A 13,988-nucleotide genomic window follows, 5' to 3' on the forward strand; every position below is an offset into this window, starting at 1 on the left:
AGCGTTCCAACCCACCCCAGAAACTTCTGCCTGTTACCGACCAGAAGCTTAATCTGAGCCCCCCCCAAATTTAACTTCCATTTCATAAATCAATTACACACAGACATATATCAAGCAATAATTTCAGAAAGTTTTGAGCAATTTGGATACATTTATCATTTAATTTTCTTTTGGCATTAATAAAGTAATTTTGAATTGAATTGAACTATATATCATGAAACCTTAAAACTTAATTGAGCTTCTAAGAAAACTAAAACATAACATTAGACCAGTTGAAATACAGGATTTTTAATAATGTTTTGTATTTTTAGATTTTTTTATTTTTATTTTTTTGGGATTTTTAGAAATGTTTTGTTAAGACTGAAACAACCACTGGAAAGACAACCAGCAACTACCACGAAGACAGTCAACGACAAAAAGTTATAGCTAAAGCGGCTAAAGCATATATAACATCAAGAAACAGGAAAAAAAAGATAAAGAAATGTGCCTTCTTCATGTTTTCAGCTAGCTCGAAAATTGTCAGGCTTTTAATTTTGGTCATATTTGTAGATATTTTGATAACTACTGTTTGTATGCTTTTAATTTTCAGACAACATAATTTCAGATGATTATTTCTCCTCGTTTTATAAAAACACTGAAACACCACTGGGACCTTCAGTGAAAAAAATAATCTAGTTCAAAACTTCTCCGTTGCCTTTGTTGTCTTGTTGGATTTCAGCTTTGTTTGCTTCTCAGGAGTTCCTTGAGCTCAAATGCTAATTTCCAGGGACTAAAAAAATGCAAGTAAACCCAGACTTTTCTTCCTTTAAACTCATCTTTTAATATGACTGGATGTAGATCGCCGTTCTCTCTTGAATTTGAGGGGCGATGCAAATCCTTTCATCAGGATTTCGGGTGATAGCATTTTATTTTATTGTTAGGACATTAACATGTTATTTAACTAAAAATCAACAGACAGAAAGCTGCTACTCGTGTTTCTTTTGCTCTTGTTTCTTCGTCCGTCATGTGTCCATTTCCACAGAATCTGCTTTGGAGAGAAACGAATAAACAAGCTCTCACTACAAAACTTGGCAGACAAATGAAACAGTTTCTGCATGACCGTCGTTATTTTCATACTTTAAGCTTACTTTGAGAAAATGATTTGCATTTGGTGAAACTACAAAACCCTCATCTCTCTATAAAATCTTGCTTTCATGTTTGTTCCCACATGTTTGAATGCCCTCTTCATTAAGCAAACATGTGGGACACGCTCTATGGATAGGGTACATCTTTAAATGACAGATTTGCCCCCCATTTGAGTGATTAATCCCGTTTCATCTCCTAGACATAGCTATTGGTTGAGCTTCTACTGCCACTAACTTTATCGGCTCTTTTTCATCCCATATACTTTAAAATTGGATCAACTCTATTGTAAAAAAAATTAAAAACTGCAAATTTCAGCTGTTATTAATACATTGAACATTAACAAGTTAATAGAAAGAAAACTACATTTCTATAGGTCATTTTAAAAACTTTTTTTTTTATTTATTTACCCTGATTCGTCGATTCCAAGCAAAAATGCTGCAATACCAATGGGACTTCAACAAAGGGGATAACATGAAGCAAAACAATCTCTAACTGCAGAAAAAGTACATCTTGAGATTAGAATAAGATATAAAACAGACCCTAATATTCCCCATCAGTGTTATAGTTTAATCCATATCTGTTCCATCTTAAATCAACTAATCTCTACTCTACAGTGGCTCTCAGATTGCTCTCCACAGCCCTCTCCCTCGTGTAAACACTTCTGGCCAAGAAGAGAGGTAAAGTGTTATGATGCAGCGGTAAAACCCTTTCTATACGTCCACCAGTGGCAAGCATGAACACCTTTACTATGAAAAAACAGGAATTCTGATGCAAACTATTATCCTAGTTACAGTGAAAAATAAGCCATACTTCAGGGTTACTTTCTTGACTTTGTTGGCTTTTAACACCAGCTATGCTCAGAGGTCAGAAATAGTCTGCACAGAACACTGAATACACAAACTTCTTGTTTAAGACAGACTTCAAACGTTATTTAGGAGGATATTAGTTTACAAGAATAATCATAAAAACACTGATTTATGTTGGTAAACTTTAAAGTGCTAAAATCTACAGAAATCCAGCATATAATTTAGCTGATGACAGATTTCCCTTGAAGTGTAATCCATTAAATTAGTTTTTTGGCAATTCTAATTTATTGTTTTTTAGGACTATCACACACACGCACAAAAACAATCCCCCATGGAAATATTTTTTAATTTATAAATTGAGTTAAACATTTCTTCATGGTTAACCATTTCAAGAACATCTTGACTTATTTTGAGAATCTGATATTTACCGTTGAATGCTGAAAAAATGAGCGTACCCCCACTTCGTTTCCATGCTTCAGTTAAACACAACGATCCTGTGCTGCGTCACCACCACTGTCACACGTTCACAGCAACAATATGGAAATACCAATTGGTTATCAATACTGGCCCAGTTTTATTCATTCATGTTAATGCCAATACATTGTGTATCTTTAATAAAACCTTAAATATCTTGAGCAACAGCGCAGTTTAGTGCTGAAGCCCTTTGAGACTAAACTTGCTTTGTGTGTTGCAAAGTTTGTTTTAGGTTACCAAATGCTTTTTCAGTGTCTCACTTAAAATGAAGTGCATCTCAATAAATTGCTTTATTCGAAAGTCAATTTATTTCTGTAATTAAATTCATAAAGTGAAACAAGCTATATAGATTCCCTAAACACAAGCTAACATTCTTAAGCTTTTATTTCTGTTAATTCTGATGCTTTTTACATTTAAGATTAGAATATTACATCAGGGCAAAAAACAACAACATTTTAATACAGAAACCTGAGTTTAGTGAAAATTATGCTTTTATATTTGCTTAAAGGTTGCCAATTTCAAAAGATAATTTTAATCAGACACAGTTTACTGGGAATTTTTTGAAAACTTTTAAAGCATCGAGTTAGGAGCAAACTGCTTCACTTGTATTTAAAATTACAATAAAACCAAACAAGATCTGTGTTAAAGTAGTTGATGGAAAATAAATTCACTAGATTTTGTCAATTATTTTTCCTGGATTAAGACTATACTAAAGCTACCTAAAACTCACAGAATGACTAGAGTAATGGGCTTGATAGTTTCAATAATGAATCAAAAATAAGGGACAAACGTAACCCAGTCAGATTTAACTCTAGCTGTGTGGAAAGACAGAAGGAGATGGAAAGGTACCCAGTGAGACTGAATCTTGATGAGCAGAGACTGAGGTCAAGTGTTTCTAGTAAAGATTTTTCCTATGGCCTCCAGCTAGACGCTCCTGCAAGAATGCAAACTAAAATCTCGACACCTGGACTGAAATAAAAGAGGTGATATGAACGTTTTACATTTAATGGATTAGTGCTGGACGATAATTAGATAACAATATATATATATATATATATATATATATATTAGGGCTGGGCAAGTTAACGCGTTAATTTCGCGTTAACTCATTAGACTATTAACGGCGATATTTTCTTTAACGCGCGTTAACGCATGTTGGTCACATGCTTTTATTTTGTGAAGGTCTGTTGCTGCGGTGTAGGGGTTTGAATCAGAACAGTAGGTGGCGATAATGCGCCAATAACCTCGCTGTCAGCCCAGCCTCAGATTCAAAGAGGAAGAAAGGTGCTGGCCGGAAAAAAACAAAGCCGACATGCGGAAGGCGGTGTTTCCCGCAGGTACCGCGAGCGAGCTTAGGCGAGGCGAGGCGGTGAGTTGGCGGCCGGAACAAGTTTTGTGCGGAGCGGAGCGGGGGGGGTCTGCATCGACGCCGTCGGTGAAGTCGCTTCTCGTTTCAAAGTATCCATGTGTTTTTGCCTGTTTTCCCCCTGCCATTCACTATATGCGCGCGAGAAAGCAACAACAAAAAACCGCGTGTCAACGTCAAATAAACGCAAGCATATCGAGTTAGCAAGCATTTCAGTTTAAAGTTCTTCCAGCATGGAATATGACAGAAACAAGTTAGTTGGAACCACTGCCAAGTTAAACTTTGGTATTGAACATAAAATGGTAATGCTGCTCCCTGCTGTTACCTCAGAAATTGCCTGTTTTTGGTAGATTTTTTTCCCCATAAAGAGAATTCCCTGTCAGTGGCAATAAGCTTTAATTTATTATTATTGCTATTTTTTGTTTTACATGTGTAAGTTGAGCTTTACACTAAATATGTGTTACTGATAAGTGCTACAAATGTTACAACACTTTTGTTCATATGGCAGCAGAACATTAAAATAAAAGTGCTCTTTACACTACTTTTGAATTCATTCTTGGAGTTTGTAAATACAATGCGATTAATCGCGATTAATCGCGATTAATCAGTGCGATTAATCGCGATTAAATATTTTAATCGTTGCCCAGCCCTAATATATATATATATATATATATATATATATATATATATATATATATATATATATATATATATATATATATATATATATATATATATATATATATATTGATCGATAGACGTATATCGATAATAGAAAAAAAGGGTTAATAAAAAGGTCAGTAGAATAACAGTTTCCCTTCCTTTTGCATTCTAGTTTATCATGTAGGTTAATACTACATTCATTAATCCTCCCAACCAATCAGAAATGCAGACCCAGGAACGCGCCATCACCAAGCTCCGCCCGTTCACAGAGTTCAGACAGCACGCGTTTCTTTTGTTCTTTTTGCAAAACAAAAGCAGTTTTGGTAAAAAAGTTGGTTGAATACAGGGTTGAGTTTGAATCCAGTGTTTGTGTGTTCTGTATCTAAGAATAAGTTGTTAAGCAAAAGCATTAAATGGCCAGGGCTGCACTTAAAATATATGTTTTGGATTTGTTGATAATTATGAATATTGATCGATATGATTTCTATTTTATCAACATGCTTTTTTTCTACATGGTCCAGCCCTATGATGCATAGAGCACATACCTGTGGGACTTTGACAAAGTGAAATTAGACTGAAGCTTAAACGACAGCAGGTGACTAAATAGTGACAAAAAACAAAAAACTTTAGACAAAAAAAACTTAAGAATAAAAATAAAATGTTTTTGTAAAAAAAAAAAAACTATACAGGTCTCAGAGATATCAGTTATATACCACTAATTCCATATATGGATAACAAAATGTTCACACTCAACAGAGCTTAGATTACAGATTGCGTCCAGCATGCAGGAAGACGACTGTTGACACGTCCCACTGACATTTGTCAAAGGATCGGAAGTGACCTAGCAGACAAAGTGCATCGAGCATGCCAGGCTGCTGTTAGGTCTGTGCTCCCCTGAGGGCTCAGACACCTCCGGTGATGCTGCCTTACAGTCGCCATGGTCACCAGAACACCACCGGCGGTGGCCAACAGACAGACCCCACCTGAACATTTGAGACGACTCGGGCGTTGTTGCACAAGAAAGATCCCAATCCAGGACAGCGGCGTCGCCGAGAGCCGATGCCTTTACATAAAGTAAACAACCCGATGGACAAACACAGCTGAGCTGCTATCGGGGCGTCCATCTCCAGCTGGGATATGGCAGAATGTTAATTAGCTCTGCAACGACAACACGCCACCTACATAAATGTCACATCTGCGTGAGGAGACTGGAAAACGGGGTCAGCTTCTGTTTGTTCTTCCTGCGGCAACATCTTCCCTGTTCCCTACCCCGAGCTATTTCTTCAAACTTTCGCCTGCTCCCCTGTGCAGCCTTTCAGGTATGCAGTTTACTCAGTGATGAATGGCTCAATTTCAAGTTGAGTGTTTGGGTTTTTTTTTTTTTCCCCTCTTCTGAGCTGCAATAGATTGCAATCTGTGCAATTGTGCAGAAACAAGATTGATCTCCAACTGAAACTGCACTTTCATGTAGTAATTTTTTTTGGCACCGTCTTTTTTTTTTGTTTGGTTAAATGCAGTGGTTCCTGCAGACTTAGGTAGGAAAGAGCGGGAAATCCAATTAAAACACAGCAGCCTGCAAAAGTATTCACCCCCTTTGGCATTTTTCACAATTTGTTGCATCACAGCCTGGATTTAAAGTGGATTGTTTAAGAGTTTGCACCATTTCATTTACAAAACATGCCAACAATTTTGAACATGTGTAAGTTTTACTGTGGAGCAAACAAATAGAACATAAGAGAAAGGTTCAGTGTGCTGTTCAACCCCCTTAAAGTCGATACTTTGTAGAGCTAACTACTGTGGCAATTGAAGGTGCGAGTCTCTATGAGCACGCCACATCTTCCCTCTGTGACTTTTGTCCATTCCTCAAGTGAAAACTGCTTCAGCTCCTTCATGTAGGACAGTTTTCACTTGTGAACAGCAATCTTCAAGTCGAACCACAGATTCTCAACTGGATTGAGGCCTGGACTTTGACTAGGTCATTCCAACACATTAAAATATTTCCACCTAAACCCCTTCAAGTGATGCGCTTTGGGTCACTGTTTTGCTGGAAGGTGAATTTCTGTCCCAGCTTCAAATCACATACACACTGGCAGGTTTTGCTCTAGAATATCTACCTGTATTTAGCATCGTCCATTTTTCCCACAACTCCAGCCAGTTTTGCAGTCCCTGCTTCTGAATCCCCACAGCATGATGCTGCCTCCACCATGTTTCACAGTGAGAATGGTGTCCTTAGGGTGATGGGATGTGTTGGGTTTCCCCCAAACAACGTTTTCTTTGGTGGGTTTCCATAAAGCTCAGCTCTATGGAGAACACGACTTCTTGTGGTCCTGTGGACAGATCCTCCAGTCTCCTGTGGGGCTCTGCAGCTCCTTCAGGGTTAACTTTGGTCTCTGTGCTTTCTCTCTGATCAATGCCCTCCTGGCCTGGTCTGGTTCTGGTGGGCAGCCCTCTCTTGACAGATTTGTTGTGCTATCATGTGCTTTCCCATTTGATGATGATGGATTTGATGGTGCTCTGAGGAACATCAAAGATTTGGATTTTTTTAACTCCACCCTGACTTGTACTTAACAATTTTTTTCCCCTGACTTGTTCTGAGAGCTCCTTGGTCTTCATGGTGTGATGCTTCTTGCTTACTGGTGCGGCAGCATCTGGGGTCGTTCAGATGTTTAGATTGACCGATCATGTGACACTTAGATTATACACAGGTGGACTTTATTTTACTAATTATGTGACTTTTGAAGATGACTGGTTGCACCAGAACATTTTAGGGACTTCATAGCAAAGGGATACAGGTGTGCATGCCAAATTTCCATCTTTTTAAGCTTTTTCTTATAGTTATACATAGATATTTTTCTCATTTCTCTTCACTGACTTAGACTATTTTATGCAGATCCATCGAATAAAATAATACCTAAAGTAATTTAACAAAATTGGTAAAAAAAAAAAAAAGAGGATGTGAATACTTTTACAAGGCACTTTAGAGGCGATGTGTCCCTTTAAATGGTAGGATTGTTGTCAAACCAGGTTGAATGGCCTTTAAAAAATGGATTTCACATGTTGAAGCATTTCTAATGAAGCATTACTACTACTTTTTTTTTTTTAAATGCACTGCATTTCCTTTGCTTTTCTGTGATTTATAGAAAGCCCGGGGCTATCTGTGAATATTCTCATATAGATAATTAATGAAAAATAGTACTGAAATAATATTTGGCTTGCTTAAGATTCAACCAAAATTAATCAAACGGGGGCTAGCGAATTGGAAAATGAATCCCTTCTGCAACAGTGAGAAGGTGAGAAGAGAGCTGTGGATTTTAGCAGGAATTCTGGGGTTTAATCATGACAGTGTAATTACAATGCAAGCTAAAACTGTTTTTAATAAGCTTTCGGTTTTGGAAGCATCTCACAGGTGTAAAATCAAATGCAGAGTCTGTCTCAAAGACGTTTAAAGGCAGCAATGAAACAGGAGGCAGAAAGTGCACACAAACCCGAGGATTTCTCGGTTTCCTCTTCCAGGAGCAAAAAGACAAAAGAATGGATAATAAGCCCCAAGGAATGTGAAGGGAAAAAAAAGATACCCTGTCCAAGGTCTAAAGAGCTGGATGGTTTACATGTGAGCTGCCAGCTTACATTTTCTTACTGTCACTGCTTGCTGGGGAGCACCAGGGACGCTTTAAAGAGAGTGGGCTCTCTCCCAAGAAGAGTTGCTGAACGTCACTAACAATCACTGAGCTACCAGAGGAAGACGAATCAGGAAAAACAAGACAACAGAACGACAGAAGAAAGGCAGATATAAAAGGACAAAAAAAAAACAGAAGGTAAAACAAAGGAAAGAAAAACTTACAAGAACATTAAACCTTATGTTTGGAAGTTTTCAGTTAAATTTGCAGAAAGGCTACTTTGTCTCAGAGCTACGAGTCGAAAACATCTTTAAGGATAAAGTCCTGTGGTGTCTTTCATTGTTTTTTACCAAGAATTAACATCGAAAACACAGCTGGGTAATAAAGTAAGGATTTCCACTGCAGGATTTCACAAAATACAAAGAAAACTGAATTGACGAACAAAAAAAAAAAACAAAAACTTTGCTTTGTGCATATTTGTGATTCTGTTTTAAGAAAGGAGCTGATCAGCCTGCATTAATAAGATTTAATTACATTTAAGCCACTACAAGTTAAATATCATCTATTTGAGACAACTCTTTGACTCCGAGGACCTCTAAACTATGATCAGTGTTGCCCTGGATGGTTTTAGCTGAATAACTTTAACTGTTATATACCTGTTTACAATCCTGTTTGAATTTTTACATGCAATATGTACATTTTCTATTTAACAAACCCTTAGAATGTGAAAAGGCATTCCTCTAATCTTACTGTATGATATGCTAGTACAGTGTCTATGCATGCAGTCTGGGCAACTTTCTGATCACCGATGGGCCTCGCTCACTTGTTCGCTTTTTTTGGAATGATGGCAAAGGTACAAGCTAACCTCCAGGTGCAGGAATAATGGGCAAACTGGCGGGACTGAGCTCAGGACACTATCTGCCAGAGGACTATTTGCAGTGGTCCTTATCGGACCAAAAACAGTCATTTAAAATGGAAAAAGAAAAGCAAAAGGACAAAAAAAGCTTTTTGTAGAGAAACACCAATTTGAAATGAGAGTAGATGCGTCTTTTCGTCTCCCCCTCCACTTAAAGCAGGGAGCGTGGGAACTGTTCTCAGAGAGGTGAGCAGGGGTGGAAGACTGACCCTGACTTATCGACCGGCGTTCACAATGCACATCTTCAGGGCTAATGTGGCCACCTGCCAAACACAGTCCATCTAAAAATAAAGCCTACAGAGAAGAAATGTGGAGTAGATACATTTCTGCTCCTTATAGTTAAATCGTTAAAATCAATCGCAAAAGACCTAAGACATACTTTTTTTATTGAAATATTTATACAAATTAAACCGGTGACTGTTAAAAACTTCATAGGCTAGAGGCATTTGCTTAAAGCAAAAGGTACACCTACAGTTTTCAGAGTATACTTTTGTGTTATTGTGCACTTTTAGATCCACCTTATACTTTTTGGTCAGTATAAGCAAATGAACATATCTATTATTTCTCACAAAAACTCACAAAACTTTAAATTGATATTCTGATTCTGGAGCTTCCTGTTTTGTGAATATCTCTGTTTTTACCTTTCTTTTAAAGTTTTTAGCAGAGATGAGCTGTTAGCTCAAAGTAGCTCCGCTGTGCCGCTTCTCACCGAGCAACCCTATACCTCTGTGAGCTGAGAAAGAAGAGACGTGGGACCCCTGCCGGCATCGGACGTTGCAACCGAAGGAGAAGGTGCAGACCTGTCATCCTGTCCATCATCATAGGAAATGTGAGATGCTCTTACCCAGCATCAGTGGGTTTATCAAGAGATAATCTTTGTTAAGTTTACTGGCAGGTTGCTAACCACGCCAACACCAGACACACAAACATAAACAGGGAAGGTCTTTTTTTTACTTCGTGCCGATAGAACCAGAACCAAAGACGGCGGTAAGAGAAGAGGAGGCGGTCTGGCTGTGCTTGTGAATGATTAATGGTATAACTCTGGGCGTTTCTCTATCAAAGAGAGGTTCTGCTGTAAGGACAACGAGTAGCTAGCTGTTAGCATGGGGCCATAATGTCTACCGCCGGAGTTCACAAAAACAACATCAGCAAGGAGCTTCAAGCTTGTCTTTGGAAAGTCCAAGAACAGCTGGTCAGCTGACCTTAGAGTTTGTGAAAGAGAGAACGGCTGAAGCAAGTCTGAGCGACAGACTGTAGCAACGAAATCCGGACCATAGACCTGCTGCAGTTCTCCAGGCATCGGGGTGGACGACGCCATTATCTACCTCCTGCACCAAGCACTGACCCACCTCTAGAAACCTGGAAGCATTATGAGGATCAAGTGATTGCAGTATCTGAGGACACAGAGCTATGTGTATGATAGCTGGTCCGAAACCATCTCCTGGTCAACGAGGAGACAACTAAGGAGGGTTTCTGACCCAGACCCACCACACTGACAATGGTGAACATCCGGGAATTAGACACTGAGATAGTGTTCACGTTAAGAATAAACTGAACTGGAGGCACAACACTGATGCTCTTTGCAGGAAGGGTCCGAGCAGAGGAGGCTGAGGTCTTTTAGAGAGAAGGAGGCGCTCTGAAGTACGTTCTGTCATTGCGGATGCATTCGTCATCTTCTATGGTGTAGTTTGTTGGAGCAACAGTTGAAAGGAAGCTGTTCGATAAGCTCATGAGGAAGACTAGCTTTGTCCTATTATACCCCCCCTCAACCTTATGCAGGTAGTGGGAGACAGAAGGACCATCACTGCTGGACAATGTCTCCCACCGTATGCATGAAGCTGACGCAGGGCTGAAGAGGGTTTCCGTAACAGACTGCGGCATCCAAGGTACACAAAGGAGCATTATCACAGATCCTTGTTCCCAGCAGCTATTATAACCATAACTTCTCCCCACAAACTCAATGAATGTTAACAGCCCTGCCACTATATGCAGTTTTTTACTATCCTATGCATTGTACATTTCTTGGAATGCCGTTTTTTAATTAATACAAAGTACTTTTTACTTACGTTGTAAATTTGCCCTTACTGTACAGTCTCTCAGTTTTTATATTTTTACCTTTGTGTGACTCTGCATGTCTTCATTCTCCTTTCACTTGACTCATTGTACATCTGCATTTCTCCACTAAGAGAAATGAAAGGTTTTTAAGAGCCCAAATGTTTCCCTAACAAAGTGTTCAGATTGCAGACGTGCCTCAAACAGCTTGATCATGTTTACCGTGAGTCGGTGAGAAATGGACAAGAAGACGTTACACAGGGCTTGAATATTGAAACCCTCCTCTTGTTGCATCTGTGAATGACAGCAAAGCATTGAACGGGGCCTTTTCTCTGCGCTGACACTGCTAATTTGAATTTCAAAACATGATGTAAAGTGGTGATTAAAAGCCAATTACAGCTCGTGTCAATGAAAAGTCAATTAAAACGTTTCAGGCTGTGTCAACGGGATTTTGCCAAGGTGATGTCGATGGGAACAGGAGAGGGATCCGCGAGGAAAGATGACAGGAAGCGGTTGGAAAAACAAACAACTGAGCTGAGGAGGGCTCAGGGGACAACATGGAGATGTGCGAATATTGCCTGCGTATAGTCAGGGATTTCGTCTTCATCCTGATCCACTCTCAAATTATAAAACATTGCTCTAAGGCAGCCTTCAATTAAAAATCAAATCCACCGGAAACATTGAGTGGGAATGTTTTATGATAAAACCCGAAATAACAAAGCCACCCACCCCTCTTATTCAAATGATTCGTTTATGAAGTCCTAGAGTCTCCCCCCTGGCCATGTTTCAGATGAATAAGCCTGCAATGCCTATTTATACAAAAGTAATGAACAGAGAATATATAAAAAGCAAAACAGAAATAGTAAAAACTATTCATGCATGGTGTACCTGCCAAGTTTTTTGATCTCCTGCTTGGAGCCTGCAGCAGCGGCAGCTCTTTTTTAGAGCTGAAATGCAGCAGAATTGACAGACCACTGCAGCAGCCTGACGCTGAACATGCTGCTGTCATTCCTTCATACCCCCAACCAACCTTTGGTCCCAAAAGATATGCCAAAAAATAGCAGAAAGAAAGGCTGACGCTAAAAGCCTCTTAGGTATTGCGAAAGCTCTGAAACTGATAGGATGCACGTTACATTTAACTCAGGATGCCTGATTAAAAAATAATGAAGAGGTTTGGGGATTGTTTTAAAAAGGTGCCATCCTGGGGTAGATCTCTGATGAGAGGATCTGAGCTGCTGCTTTTTGTTTTTTTCAGTTTTGTGTTGTTTTATAAGAGACTTAAATAGACTTAGAAAACTTTATGTTCTGCAACTAAACTACCAAGAATATTGTGGTTTGCCAATTACTCTTGAACTGTAATAACCACCCGGAATTTCAACAGCATCAATATCTGCCTTTAATCAAGCACAGAATGAAGTAGTTACAGCACAGTTTCTCTTCCAAGCTCTGATAAAGACTCGGGCATCAAAGAAAACAGTTATCTCAAGAAAAAAAGAAAAAAAAAAAACTGGAAGACATTCCAGTTGGGGTCAATGAAACAGCGAAGACCAGATGGTCAAATAGTCCAGCTTGTTTTCTCATATCATCCTTTGCTCTCATGCTCCATTAGCTTAGTTTGATTTCCAGAGAGAAGCTGCAGATTTTTAAAGTTAGCAAAGATAAAAATCTGGGCAGACATGGACTCTGTCACACTATAAGCACAGGTACCAACTGCAGTACACAGATGCACAGATTCGAAAGAAAATGACGATAATAACACCCTTTTCACTGGGGTCAACGCTTCCTTCTTGTATTTCTCCCTATAGAAGGTAACACATTTAAGCACAGGTAAACCAGATGGTATTTTAAATAAACTGGGCCAACAAAAGTTTTCAAAAACTTTGGGATGTTCAGTAGGATGTTATTTTTCTTAGCTATTTCAGCACTAGTCTCAAAACATAGCAAATCTAAAGCATGATTATATTGAAAATTGTACATCACCGAAAGGTGAAGAGTCAGGTTTCCCTGCACAAACCTCTGTTGACATACAATAATGAATCTGAAAATGGATATTCACAAGAACCTACATGAAGAGTATGTGGAAAAAGCTTATTCTAAAGTTAAAAAACAATCCTTACAAGAATAGGGTTACACGAACCCACAGTTGATAACTGACCTATGCTTTGCCTGTTTTAAGTCAGTTAGCTCACTCTCTCTCTCTCTGAAGATGATATATTTTAGAGAATTTATTTAAACTTTATTTGAATTTTGATTTTTACATTCCTTCCATTTTTTGTTGAATGGCCTTTTAAACTTCATGACCCAGGTCAAATATTTTAGGACTCCTTCTACAAGCTTCTTAAAACAGTTTGATAGAAATTGGACCCATTCCTCCAGACAGAACTATGGTAACCGGGTCAGATTTATTGGCTGTGCGCAATATTTTTATGGTATTGTGATGACAAAACATTGATTATGTTATGCAACTAATTTGGTTGTATAATTAGTCTCATTATCCAGTTGAAAAATCGCTTTTGCACCCAAGCTTTAATTTCCTGGATAATTTACGTTTTAAATTTTTCTACGCCATGGTTCGTCTGATGACAAGATTTCCTTTGTTTTGCTGACAGTGGGACAGGTGCACCCAATGCTACTCCTAGGATTTCTCCTTTTTCTCCAGATATAAAGATGGTCATCAAGTGCAAACGGTTCAATATCATAACATTAGACTGCAGGACTTGTCTCCAGAAAGTAAGGTCTGCTGTCCACGAGTGCATCTGCAAACAAGCTGCATGGCCTCTTAGCTCACGTTGGTCCATGTCGGTGATAAAAGTCTTACCAGCTTCACTCAGCATCTGCACAAGCTCTTTTGCTCTTTTTCTGAGCTTGATAGGAATATTTAACAACAAAACATGTTCATCTCTGGAATCTATAACCTTTTTTTCTCTCACAGCGGTATGACAGCTGGAAATTACACCCTCCTGTTTAGA

At 38.8% G+C, this 13,988-nt stretch overlaps 1 protein-coding gene across 4 annotated transcripts in view; it reads right to left on the minus strand.

The window, feature by feature from the left end:
- sema6e (sema domain, transmembrane domain (TM), and cytoplasmic domain, (semaphorin) 6E) overlaps positions 1–13,988 on the minus strand; it is a 222,010-nt gene that overhangs the window by 147,807 nt on the left and 60,215 nt on the right. The window lies entirely within an intron of this gene.

Source organism: Fundulus heteroclitus, chromosome 3 (assembly GCF_011125445.2).
Source record: "Fundulus heteroclitus isolate FHET01 chromosome 3, MU-UCD_Fhet_4.1, whole genome shotgun sequence".
Taxonomy (NCBI): Eukaryota; Metazoa; Chordata; class Actinopteri; order Cyprinodontiformes; family Fundulidae; genus Fundulus; species Fundulus heteroclitus.